The sequence below is a fragment of the Bos mutus genome, chromosome 8 (assembly GCF_027580195.1).
Source record: "Bos mutus isolate GX-2022 chromosome 8, NWIPB_WYAK_1.1, whole genome shotgun sequence".
NCBI classification, from domain to species: domain Eukaryota; kingdom Metazoa; phylum Chordata; class Mammalia; order Artiodactyla; family Bovidae; genus Bos; species Bos mutus.
In genome coordinates this window covers 89,780,607-89,793,931 of record NC_091624.1, presented here as the reverse complement: position 1 = coordinate 89,793,931, position 13,325 = coordinate 89,780,607, and the positions used below count along the sequence as shown (strand labels likewise).

The 13,325-nt window shown below is 37.4% G+C and overlaps 1 long non-coding RNA gene across 1 annotated transcript in view; it reads right to left on the bottom strand.

Moving 5' to 3' along the window:
* The window catches only part of LOC138988921 (uncharacterized), a 59,597-nt gene that overhangs the window by 14,256 nt on the left and 32,016 nt on the right, over positions 1–13,325 (bottom strand). The window contains exon 2 of the long non-coding RNA XR_011465189.1: positions 1,095–1,262. This is a non-coding gene — a long non-coding RNA (uncharacterized lncRNA). The remainder of the gene's footprint in view (positions 1–1,094; positions 1,263–13,325) is intronic.

The window sequence follows — 13,325 nt, the reverse complement described above, 5'->3', positions numbered from 1 at the left end:
TTCAGTGGATACTCTGAAAGGTCAAATAGAGTCCATCCTTCAGGCAGACGAGATGCTGTTCTATTTTTAAAAAACCTCTAGAGAAGGAAATTCCACAAGCTTCCCCAGTTACACATTCCAGTGTCTATCAAATCTCACTGTCTGAAGATTTTTCCTTTTCTCTTATCTAAATCCCTCATGCTGTAACCTAAGCTGATGCCTCTAATCTGGTCCCTAATGGAGATGGTCATCATCCTTCATAGACCAACCAACAAATCTCTTTTCAGATTCTGTAAGCCAGAAACCACTTGATTTCTAACTCTCTTTATTACAGCTCTTTAGTTATTGTCATACTCATCTATCATTTTTTTCCAAGTTTGCTTCCTCCAACCTTGTATTCATTTCACATATCCTTTGAAAATAATGTTTTTAAAAAGCAAAAGAAATAAAAAAAATTATTCATTAACCTTACTGTACTAAAACAGCCTATTTTAACTTTTTGTTCTTGCTCCTAATTACATATACATGCATCATTATAACCATAATGTATAATTGTATTACATTTATTCCAAGTTTTAAAATTACTCCTTTAGTGTCATTACCCAGAACATGCCTAGAATGAGCAAGCTTATCGTTATGACTTTGATGATGTTGGTGTAAAGTTCATGATTTGAGGACTTTCCTTTGTCTAATAGAATTAAATGATTGATTACTAAGTCCTGAAGCACTCTGCTAGGTTCTACAGATTCAAAACTTTTAACATTCAGTCCTTACCCACAAGCAAATCATTACAAGACACACAACTTATTAATTGGAATGAAAAAGATCTTGTGTAGATGATTCCTGCATCTACCTATATTGTATATATATTGGGTTGGAAATCCAACATCTTATGGAAAAACCCAAACAAACTTTTAGGTCAACCCAATACCTATATAAATTTATGGGGTCAATTGAGAGAGCTAGACCTCAGGGGACAGTTGACCCTGAAGAAGCCAGAATGGGGGAGTCACCCAGCAGGTGATCTGGAGGAGCAGGAGCTGTGGGTAAATGGCCACAGCTTCTCCCAGCTACCATCTTCCACTATCTAGGCCAGAGCACCTGGGAGAGAGTACCTGGTACTATCCAGTGTTTCTGTGATTTCATCAAGAGGCTCTTTAGTTCTTCTTCACTTTCGGACAGAAGTGTGGTGTGATCTGCATATCTGAGGTTATTGATCTTTCTCCCAGAAATCTTGATTCCAGCCAGTGCTTCATCCAGCCCAGTATTTCTCATGATGTACTCTGCATATAAGTTAAATAAACAAGGTGACAATATACAGCCTTGACGTACTCCTTTCCCGATTTGGAATCAGTCTTTTGTTCCATGTCCGGTTCTAACTGTTGCTTTTAGAGGAGAGTGAAAAAGTTGACTTAAAACTCAACATTCAGAAAACTACAATCATGGCATCTGGTCCCATCACTTCATGGCTCATAGATGAGGAAGCAGTGGAAACAGTGACAGACTTTATTTTGGGGGGCTCAAAATCACTGCAGATGGTGACTGCAGCTATGAAATTAAAAGGCATTTGCTCCTTGGAAGAAAAGTTATGACCAAACTAGACAGCATATTAAAAAGCAGACATTGCTTTGCCAACAAAGTCCGTCTAGTCAAAGCTATGGTTTTTCCAGTATAAAGAAAGCTGAGTGCTGAAGAATTGATGCTGTTGAACTGTGGTGTTGGAGAAGACTCTTGAGAGTCCCTTGGACTGCAAGGAGATCCAACCAGTCCATCCTAAAGGCAATCGGTCCTAAATATTCATTGAAAGGACTGATGCTGAAGCTGAAACTCCAGTACTTTGGCTACCTGATGTGAAGAACTGACTCATTTGAATAGACCCTGATGCTGGGAAAGGTTGAAGGTGGGAGAAGAAGGGGACGACAGAGGATGAGATGGTTGGATGGCATCACTGACTCAGTGGACATGAGTTTGTGTAAACTCCGGGAGTTGGTAATGGACAGGGAGGCCTGGCATGCTGTAGTCCATGGGGTCACAAAGAGTCAGACACGGTTGAGCAACTGAACTGAACTGAACTAAACTGATCCAATGTTTAGTTGGGCCTTTGTAGAAGGAATGTAGGTGAAAGGGTGAACTCAATGGCAGCTGCTTCCCAAATCTTTTGTGAGTTATAAGAGCTTTGGTTACCAGAATGAAATGGCAAGTTTGTACAACTGACAAAAAAGATAGTTAATAAGGGTCAGGTGACTCTGGGGTAAATCTGACTTGAGGATTCACTTAATAATTGGTGAAACAATCTAATATTATTAAGAGAGCAAAACCATGAAAGGAAAAATTGGTTGCAGTACCACAGTATCCTTGAACAATTACTCTTCAGATCTGATCCTCAGTTTCTTCACCTGTAAATGTTATTTATAGTATATTCCATGATTTAGATTCCAGGAAATAGCAAGTATTAAAAACAATGCATTGTATTTCCCCAAACCAAACATACAGCTACTTCTTTAAAGAAAAAAAAAATGATGTCCATTTTCACTATTTCTTAGATTAAAAAAGGAAACACACAGGTTATGCTATCCTGTCAAGATGTTTAGTTCTTCAAGAAGGGTAGAAAATAGAGGATAGAGCCATGTTGGGATTTAAGGACTCTTTTTTAGCTTGAGTTTTCCCAACGGTAGTGCCTCAGGTAAAAACATGTAGATAGGGAGCAGGAGTAAGGAACAGTGCAAAAAGCAAACACAGATGCATTATTCAAATCACTGTTGCAAGTAACTGGCACTCAAACCAGCATGGAATCGTCTAAAGAGGATGTAGAATATCTTTTGGAACTGTGTACCTGAGGATTGATGTCTTTTGTCTGTAGCTCATATTCCTCATTAATTGAGATCTACTTTGAGTTAAATAAATTCCTATATACTTCCAGACTCAGCATGCCTGATCGACCAGGGGGCTTCCCAGAGGCAACTGTGGCACTGGAAAAGCCTGAAGGCAAAAGTACAAAACATCCAGTACTTGAAAGAAGATGTCAGCATGAGGTAAGCCAAACTATCACTACATGTGTGCTGACATCAGAGATGAGATTAAGACCAAGTGAGTCAGGAATTCAGAAGCAATCTGTATCCTTTGTACCACTCAGATACAGCTGTGCCCTGTAAAAAGTCCCATCTGCCTCCAAGTCTTCAAGGTGGTGGCCAGCCGTAATCTCCACAAGTGACATTATAAATAAAGATTAATGTAATAAGCTGTACTCTTCACTGCTGAAACTGATCTTGAGGTTATAAGACCTATTTGTCTAGGTTTCTATCCCCGTGGAACGATGCCTACCTTCATCCCTGAGCAGGTTGAGCCCTTGGCTATCTTCAGCCCTTGGCTAATTTCAGGCCATGGTTGCTAAAATTTCCATTCACCATAATCACTGGGCATGTGAACACCAGAAAAAGCTAATGATTGACCTATACCTTGCTGATGCTTTAGCTATATCAAATTGCCCAAAGCTTCAGTTTCTAACATCTTCTCATCCTAATTTATCCCCAGTGAGAATCTAATAATATATGTCTTAGCTTTGATTCTACCAAAAATCAAAGCCTCTGTCCAGGAGATAATCCCACAGCACAAATGGGGAACCAGATAGAATGGGAGAAGGAGGAAAAGTCTCAAGAAAGGTGTACTTTTGATGTCACAGCTTTGAGACCCTCTGGCTTAATGCTGGCCTCTAAGAAACACCAGCTCAAAATGTCTCAGAGCTGATTTCATCCCTCAGGGATTGAGGATTTCCCTCAGAGTTAACTTTCATAAATTTGGGGACTCCATGAATGAGCTCAAACAAGTAGAATCCCATTCCCAGCTATGGCACTGGAGAAGTCCTAGAGCAAAAAGTGAAAATCACATTGTGTCCATTTGAGATAAGATTCTTTTGAGATGAGTCAAAGCCAGAATGCCAATTTCATCCAGGCTGGAATCAGCGGTGAGGCTGAGAAGATGTGAATTAGGGTTCCAAAGGCTCTTCCTTAAAAGCTTCTCAGGGAATTTGGACTGAATTTGATAAAACATAGCAAATATCAAAGACATTTAAGTAGAAGAGACATAATTAAGTTTGTATTGCAGGAAGATTACACTGGAGGTACAGAGGAGCATGAAGTAAGAAGAGAATGGGATGATGAAGGACAGGAGACAATTTTGGAGTCTTAACCTATAGCTAATTTTGCAGTGTCAGTGGGGATGGGAGAAGGCAAGAATCAATGAGTGATTTGAGATAATGAATCAAAGTTGAGAAAAACTTCACACTGATAATTTGATCAAAGATATTATAACAAATTATCAGCTTTTAGCTGTTACAGGTCATTTAATAGTAATAGTTTGTTTATGGAATCAATGTGGTTTCAAATTTAGGCGAGTGAATGGTTCATGAGGCCAGTCATAGTATATAGATGGAAAAAAATAAACTCATGTGTTCACTGTGGTATATCCAAGGAGGTGGGTAGAGGAAGAATTGATATGATTTTGCACTTTCATTTTCTAAATTATTATCTTTGTGTCATTTTTATATTTCAATATGAGATGATAGGAAATTTGAGGGAATGATTTTGAAATGTGCTATCTCAGAATCACATATATTCACATTTTCTTATTAACATTTTAAAAATTTTATTGAAATATAATTGATTTATAATGTTGTATTGCTCTTATTAACATTTTTAATGTGAGGACTACTTCAAGAAAGCTAGATACTTCACTGATAATCAAACTGTTTGTTGATTGGAATTCTGTGGAGCATTTCATAATATGACAGCATGAGATGTCTGTGATATTTGTTTTGATATATGCATTACCTGATTTCTGAGACTAAACCCCACATGTATCTTTACATTATAACATGTAATATAAGCAATAGCCTTGGCATAAAGTTAATGGTAGAGAGATTGCACTCATTTTGCTGATAACAACAAATTTAAAGGAATAGAAATATTTTATTAGGAAGTCAACAGCTTCCAAACATCCTTATTTCTTCCTCATATTCGTAGGATTCACTCTACATAAACATTTTTCATACCACTTGTTATCTGCAATCTAATGTCAACTCTCTGCTTGAGTAAGGCTTTATTATAAATATGTCCACATACATACTTTATGACCTCAAGAAATTTGAAAATCTCTCACAGATACCACCTGTTCTCTTTATCATCATGTCAATTTCAAGACTAACAAGCAGGAACAGGAAGTAAATCTTAATAGAAAATGCAATAGAATAAGAATTAAAAGTTATTGGACAGACCAAATAACTTTGGAATGAGTGGAGTCTTTAAGACTTGAAATGAAGGATATTGCACATAAACACTCTATGCTACTTGATAAAGTTGTTTTCCACAAGGATCTTGGGTTAACAGTTCTGATACATGTATGGTGTAATTGGCAGATGATGGGAGCAAGATTTCCCATTGTTGGAGTAGGAGCATACAGATTAACAAAAGGAAACTAAAACATACAAAGGGTAATGGATTAGAATTGGAAATGTATATGTGAACTTACGTTTAGGTTGCTTTTGATACCAGTGGGTTACATATAAAAATATTTATATATGTGTGTTATACACCTTAGTAGATACACATGCATTACCTTGCCCTGTCAGCTGAGGGGTCCTGGAAGCAACTGCACCCCATAGAAGCAGCAGCAGCAGTGATCAATCTTGCTTTCTAATAAAAGGAAACTAATTATAAGGAAATTGGAGCTCCTTGGAGAAACGGCTGATTCTATTGCAAAGGCAGCAAATATGCAAGATAAACTTGGAGCTTCTTGTTGTGCCAGAAATTAAGAAAGTTCTCTAAAAAACAAAACAAACAAGCAAAAAGCCCTATATTGACAGAGGTATGTCAAAGAAATACAGGAGCCAACTGAAAGAGCTCCCAGTAGCCAAATCTGGAACAATTTGAGCTACAAAAATAAAGAGAAGTGTTAGGTTATAACCCAAAGTGTGATAAATATTCATGAGTACATAGTGATATAAAGAAATGATTGAATAAATAAATAAATGCCGAAGTAGAAAAAAATATTCCATGCAGAGGAATTCCAAATAATTTATGTAAGTACTCCATCCTCAAGAAGGAGGAAAATAACTCCATATTCCTTTTTATTTATTTTCTAATGTTTTGAGCTTTTTTTAATTTCATCTTTTTTGAGGTATAATTGACATCTTAAATTGTAAGATATTTAAAGTGTACATTATGATGATTCAATACATACATACATATATATATATGTATGTATGTATGTGTGTGTGTGTGTGTGTATATATATATATATATATATATATAGGCCTATAGTCCATAATAAAAAATTTTTGCTTGCTTGTTGATGATGCCTGGATAAAAAAATAATTTTTATTAAAAAAATAACAAGATATTTCCTAAGCATGACATACTAGAGAAACTTAAAACTCAGAAGCTTTGAAATAATTCACAGCGCAAATTTTATGTAGATTAAATAACTCAAAAGTTTCAAAATAGGTTCTCAAAGGGAAAAAAAACAAAACCTAGAAAACATATTCAAAGCGAAAACAATAAATGAATTGATATTCTAAACTGATACAGAGCCCTTACAAATTTACTTTTTAAAGGAGATCTCTGTTTCAAAATGGGCCAAAGCCAAAAGAAAGCAATTGAGAAAAGAGGAAATAAAAGTGCTTAAAAAGCAGTGGGAAATTATTTTCACTGCTACTCAAAGAAATAAAAATTGAAGCATAAAAGAGATACAATACTATTGCCTACTAAATTCTAAAATTGTATATATTTATATATAATGTATATGTATAGCTGGTTATAGACAAACAGTAGTCTCATCAGACAAATGCTAGGAAAAGTGCCCGTGGATACATAAACTTTTAGTTTATGTTTATAAGAGCCTTAAAATGTTGTTCACATGTGACTCTAATAGTTATCCTCATGGTTGGTAAGCTGTTTTTGGAAAGAGCTGGTGTGCAAATATTTTAGGCTTTGTGGGCCCCATAGGCTCTGTTGCAAATACTCAACTCTCCCTGAAGCATGACAGCAGCCATAGACAATTCTGGAAGTTAATGAGAGTGGCTGTATTCCATCAAAACAGACAGTGCACCAGATTTGGCCCATAATTTGCCAACCTGTGGTCTCTCCTAAGGAATAACATAGTGAAAGAAAATGCATGAAGCAAAATTACATGTACCTTATGAATTCCACACAGTTGCACACATCTCACATGGTAGCAAAGTAATGCTCAAAATTCTCCAAGCCAGGCTTCAACAATACATGAACCATGAACTTCCAGAAGCTCAAGCTGGATTTAGAAAAGGTAGAGGAACTAGAAATCAAATTGCCTACATCTGTTGGATCATCGAAAAAGCAAGAGAGTTCCAGAAAAACATCTATTTTTGCTTTATTGACTATGCCAAAGCCTTTGACTGTGTGTATCACAACAAACTGTGGAAAATTCTGAAAGAGATGGGAATACCAGACCACCTGACCTGCCTCCTAAGAAATCTGTATGCAAGTCAAGAAGCAAAAGTTAGAACTAGACGTGGAACAATGACTGGTTTCAAATCGGGAAAGGAGTACATCAAGGCTATATATTCTCACCCTGCTTATTTAACTTATATGCAGAGCACATCATGAGAAATGCCAGGCTGGATGAAGCACAGCTGGAATCAAGATTGCTGGGAAGAATATCAATAACCTCAGTTACATAGATGACACCACCCTTATGGCAGAAAGTGAAGAACTAAAGAGCCTCTTGATGAAAGTGAAAGTGGAGAGTGAAAAAGTTGGCTTAAGACTCAACATTCGGAAAACTACCATCATGGCATCTGGTCCCATCACTTCATGGGTAATAGATGGGGAAACAATGGAAACAGTGACAGACTTTATTTTGGAGGGCTCCAAAATCACTGGAGATAGTGATTTCAGCCATAAAATTAAGACTCTTGCTCCTTGGAAGGAAAGCTATGACCAACCTAGACAGCATATTAAAAAGCAGAGACATTACCAACAAAGATCTGTCTAGTCAAAGCTATGGTTTTTCCAGTAGTCATGTATGGATGTGAGAGTTGGACTATAAAGAAAGCTGAGTGCTGAAGAACTGAATGTTTTTGAACTGTGGTGTTGGAGAAGACTCTTGAGAGTCCCTTGGACTGCAAGGAGATCCAACCAGTCAATCCTAAAGGAAATCAGTCCTGAATATTCATTGGAAAAACTGATGCTAAAGCTGGAACTCCAATACTTTGGCCACCTGATGCAAAGAACCAACTCATTGAAAAGACTCTGATGCTGGGAAAGATTGAAGGCAGGAGGAGAAGGGGACAACAGAGCATGAGATGGTTGGATGGCATCACCAACGCGATGGACATGAGTTTGAGTAGGCTCTGGGAGTTGGTGATGGACAGGGAAGCCTGGCATGCTGCAGTCCATGGGGTCGCAAAGAATTGGACACGACTGAGTGACTGAACTGAACTGAACTGAACTGTACTTATGAATTCAACTATGTAAAAAAGCATTTGTGATAAAAAAAAAAAAGTTAGCAGAAACAGCATTAAAATATTAACCAGAATTTTTCTTGAAAGGCGGAATAAGCACTTTTTCCCTTCCTCATTCCTACCACTCCAATTTTGCATGTATTATAAATAAGAAAAATCCTAAAGCCATTTATCTGAGTTTTTACTTTATCAGTAAGCTAAAATTTCCCAGACCAGTTTAGGATTTGAAAGTATTCTTATTCGTGTTATTTATGTACATTCAAAAAATATTCTGGTTAATCTTCATCCAGTTCTCCATAATAATGGGTTTCTTTGACATTCAGAAATTATATTTTAAAATATTGCCTGCTTCTAATCAATTCAGATTAGGATTCTGAATCCAGTATTAGTTACTCATGAAACTGCTTCACCTCTTTTGGAGCTTCTGATACTTTATAGGGATCGCCTAAAGCTACAATATTGGAAAATGTTGCCTATTTTTCTAAAGTTCTTTTAATGACTCATGTTCTAATAGCCTCTGTTTAAGTGACAAAAGAACCACTGTTGTTCGGAGGGATGTACAGTATATTACACAAGTTTACCCTGGCAGGCCACAGGCCCTGATCTGCAATCCTGTGTCAGCACTTTTCAGTCCTACTAATATGGATACAGATGGGTGTGTGAGCTGCTCCAGGCTTCTCACGGGGCCAAGGAAAACATGGAAAACAAAGGTCTTTATGAGCTCCATGCTGACCACAGTCCCTGCGGTATTGCTAAAATCACATTTTTCTCTGGACTTGCCATATACAGAATACTTCTCACCTGAGAGAAATCAAATTTCATTCACAGCCTAGGACCTAAGTTTGTTGTTCTAGTAAGAGTAAGTAATTGCTCCCTTTGGAAAAGAGAAAATAAGGCCTTTTTCAGCCTTTCTCTACAAACTTGCAAAACAGCTCAGTAGCTCTGAACACACAGAATGCAAACCATGGACAACTAGTTAGACTAGAGCAAAGGCACACGGTTGGGCTGACACTACATATATTTAGAAAAATGAAAAAAAATGAAACCATTATCTGCGACCATTCAAGCGAGAGAAAGACGTGCTTGCACAGCTCCTCCGTCACCTCCAAGAGCCCCACCCTAGCCACCACCAAGGTCGTCATCTCCTGTCCTTCACCGCATCTATTATTCTCTCTCGGAAGGACATGTGTGCTATTATAAGAGTTTCTCATTAGATTAGGTTTAAATTTACTTGCTTTTGTCCACTTCCTTCACTAGAAATAGTTTCTTCGCAAAGGCAGATGCCATAGTCTGTCTGAGCTTTGCTGCTGTTGTTGTTCTGTCTTCCGTATTAAATACATGATGAATTTGTGATGAATGCACAGATGAATGGCAGGCTAATTTAGTAGGAGCACTAGATTGCTATGGATTACTGGATTACAGACAATGTGTGTTCTACTCTGGCTGGACCATCAGCCTGTTATTAATGAGGTTCCCACTGTGATAGTGCTGGGTGACACCCACCATAAATCTCAGCGACCTACATTAGAAAGCATTTTACTTGCTCACAAGTCTGCAGGTTCTCTGGGGATCTGCAAGGCTTGCTTACAGTCAGATTAGGGGCAGGTTGGCTTCACACATCTCTGCGTTCTGACACCAGCAGCTACTTTTAACGCGTGTTTTCCCAGTAAAGGGCAGAAACATGAAGAGCAGATTTTCTGTCCTTCCTTTGTCCCCCTATTCATGTGCCTTTCAGGTTTAGCCGCATAATGCTCTGCCTCACACCAGCCCACGCTGGTGACTCACCATCCTGCCCTACTGTCTTTTGTAGAACAGTTTCATCATCCAAAGGAAAAAACCTCTGGCTTCCACCACCACTCTTTTTTGGATGGCAGTGTTTTGCCCTGAAGTTGATTTTTAACCCCAGGCTTTTCAGAAACTCACTTGAACACCAGGATCCAGTACCAGCAGTCTGCCTCATATGTGCATCTCTGCTTTTAGAAAGTTCCTTACTAAACTCTTCATAATGTATGGGCTGCTTAGGCGGAATATTCAGTCCCTCATGATCTATCTTTTAGTTTATAAAAATAGCATATTATCTCAAGTCAGTTCTTAGACTACTTGGTACATGCCTTATTCTAGCAAAAAGCTTTTCTCTTCTAACTGTATGGGCTAGCTCTTGTCAACTTTTCTATTCCCCCATCTCACACCATCTCTCCTGTGCTCACTATCCTCAAAACCCACCTCTTTTTGTTCCTTCAGTATGCCAAGACCTCTTATTTTTTAGCCTCCAGGACATTCCACTAGGTTCTTCTTCCAGTTCCTCAAAAGTCGGCTTATTCTCAAACTTCACTCTCACTCTCCAATACTACTTTTTGGAGATGTTTTCTCTGGCCATCCTATCTAAAACAACTTCCTTCCATTCTCAAACTTATCATGCCCTTTATTTTCTTCTAGAATCATTTGTCCATTTCTACATTTCCTGATTTATTGTGTGTCTCCTTTAAAAAGAGATAGCATGTCTGCCTAGTTCAGTAATAGTCTCTGCTGCTCATACAGTACCTAATATGTAATAAGTGTCTAACAAATATGAATTAAATGAAAAAAGAAAACTTTGGGCTCAGATCTTTCAAAATCTTCATAAGTTTGGACTCTAAGAGGGAAATGTAGAAACATTTGACTGTGTTGCCTATTAGTGCTGGTGTCCTAGGTTCTGTGACCCAGATTTTTTGGCCTGGATTTAGAACACTGACACAGTATTCTAAAGTCTCTTATCTTGGGCATTTAATTTAGCTTCAAAGTTTTGTGTTCCAGACTCTGTTTTCAAGAAAAGGGATCTAGAGTATCAATTGGTCCTCTTGCTTACTATTTCTGAACCCGACCTCTTACATGTTATTACAATAACTGCTGTTCCTACTATTTTAGAGTTCAAATACAGAATGACCCCAAAGCTGCCCAAATCCTCCTTAGACAAGGATTGATTTCCTGTCTTTCTCATCTGTTGTCTTTCCACTCTAAATCTTCCTTCTTCTATTTCTACCCTGATCGTGGCATGACTGTAAAAATAAGCAAGGGGTTAATGTGGCACATTTTTAAAAGCTAGTCATTCCAACTCACAGTACCCTCTCTATTAGAGGCTTGTGCAAAACTCCCATGTACTCATCTCACTGGATACAATAAACCTCCACATCAGCAATTAGGATTTAGGCACTTGCCAACTCTGATATAGATAGGAGCTAAATCTGCAACGTTTTCAGCTTTGGGTGCTTTTAAACAACTTTTTGATACAGTTGAGACCATTTATAGCATTGACAGTGGGTATGCCTTGAAGACTCTCCTCTGTAAACCTAATTTTACTACTTTCCTTAAAATCCAGTGTCTACAAAGCATTTAAGAAAAGCTACTGTGAGTTGCCTGGATATTTTCCAAGCTCTGGATACCATAGTTAGTCACATGGAATGTGGAATAGGCTAGACATCTTGGAATTGTTCTTGTTAAACTGGTGTAAGCGATTGACCCAATAGCTTTAATAATCGTTATTTGTTTAACAAGTTCCTGTGAGGAAAGCTATGCAGTTGTCTTGTGAAGTAGCTTCTTAAAAGGCTTTTATTTTGTCTGGATATGATAAGGATCATACATGGTATGTCTAACTGATGACTTAGTGCTCTTTCAGTGCATAGAAACTTCTATGGGAAAAAGAATTAGACAATAAGTACCAATGACTTAATACATGCCATGTTTCCAATTCAATTTGCTTTGATAAAAATCAAATAATCCCCAGGAACACAAATATTTATCTACAGTCATTGGACAGTCTGTTAAAATTGGCATTCTCAGTCCCTCCAAAACATTCATTTGTCCTTTATACGACCCACACATTGTCAGGAGGTTAATAATGTTGAAAAATTCCTGTGGTGTTCTTAGTTTTTGTGCTATCTGGCAGAGAAACATCAGAATCTTTAATTTTCTTTTCAACATAGCATGTTCTTTATTCACAATCAATGCTCTTCTGTCTTAATCAACAAAATAGGAAACAGATTTTAGAATTCTAAAAGCACTATAAATTCATAGCATTTTTCCTTTGAAGTATAATGTTTTATAGGACTACAATGAAACATGAAAAGAATTCATATGATCAGAAGGCTCTACAATTAAAAGCATAATAATCTGTTCTCCGTGGCATAGTCCAAGATTTTAAGGGCAAGCAGCTATTATTAAAGAGTTTGGTAAAGTGATTTTTTAATGTGCTAGGTTTATATTATAGAATATATTTTAAAATATGATTCAGCTCTAAATATAATTATATACCACATTTCCTACTTGCAAAGATTATTCTTTCCTACTTAGGCTTTTTTTTTAAGTATTAACATTTTGCCTTAGTATCAATTACCCTGGCACCAAGGAAAAATGTACCTGAAACAAAAGATAAGTTATCCACTCTAATAAAACCATAACAGATAAACCCCTTTATTGAAGGTCAAGTACATGTTAAATGGTAAAATATCATAGGACTAACTATAGAGGACACCTTCATACTTTCATGGTTATTATCTTTCTACACATGCCTAATGTGCTTTCAAACAAGACTTTAAAAAAAGGAAAAGTTGTCACTTTTTAGAATGGCAATTAATATTAGTCGTCAAAGTCAAAAGCATAGGAATGTTTCACTTTCTTCAGTAAGTTTCAGGTGTTTAGAAGAAAAGTATAATAGGAAGAAAACTTCTCAGATCAGAACCTCAGGAAAGAAATTTAGATCCAGAACTCCCCTGGTGGTCCAGTGCAGAAGCATGGGTTTGACCCCTGGTCTGAGAAGATCCCCTCTGAGAGCAGCTAAGACCGTGCACCTCAACTACTGAGCCAGTTCTCTAGAGCCTGC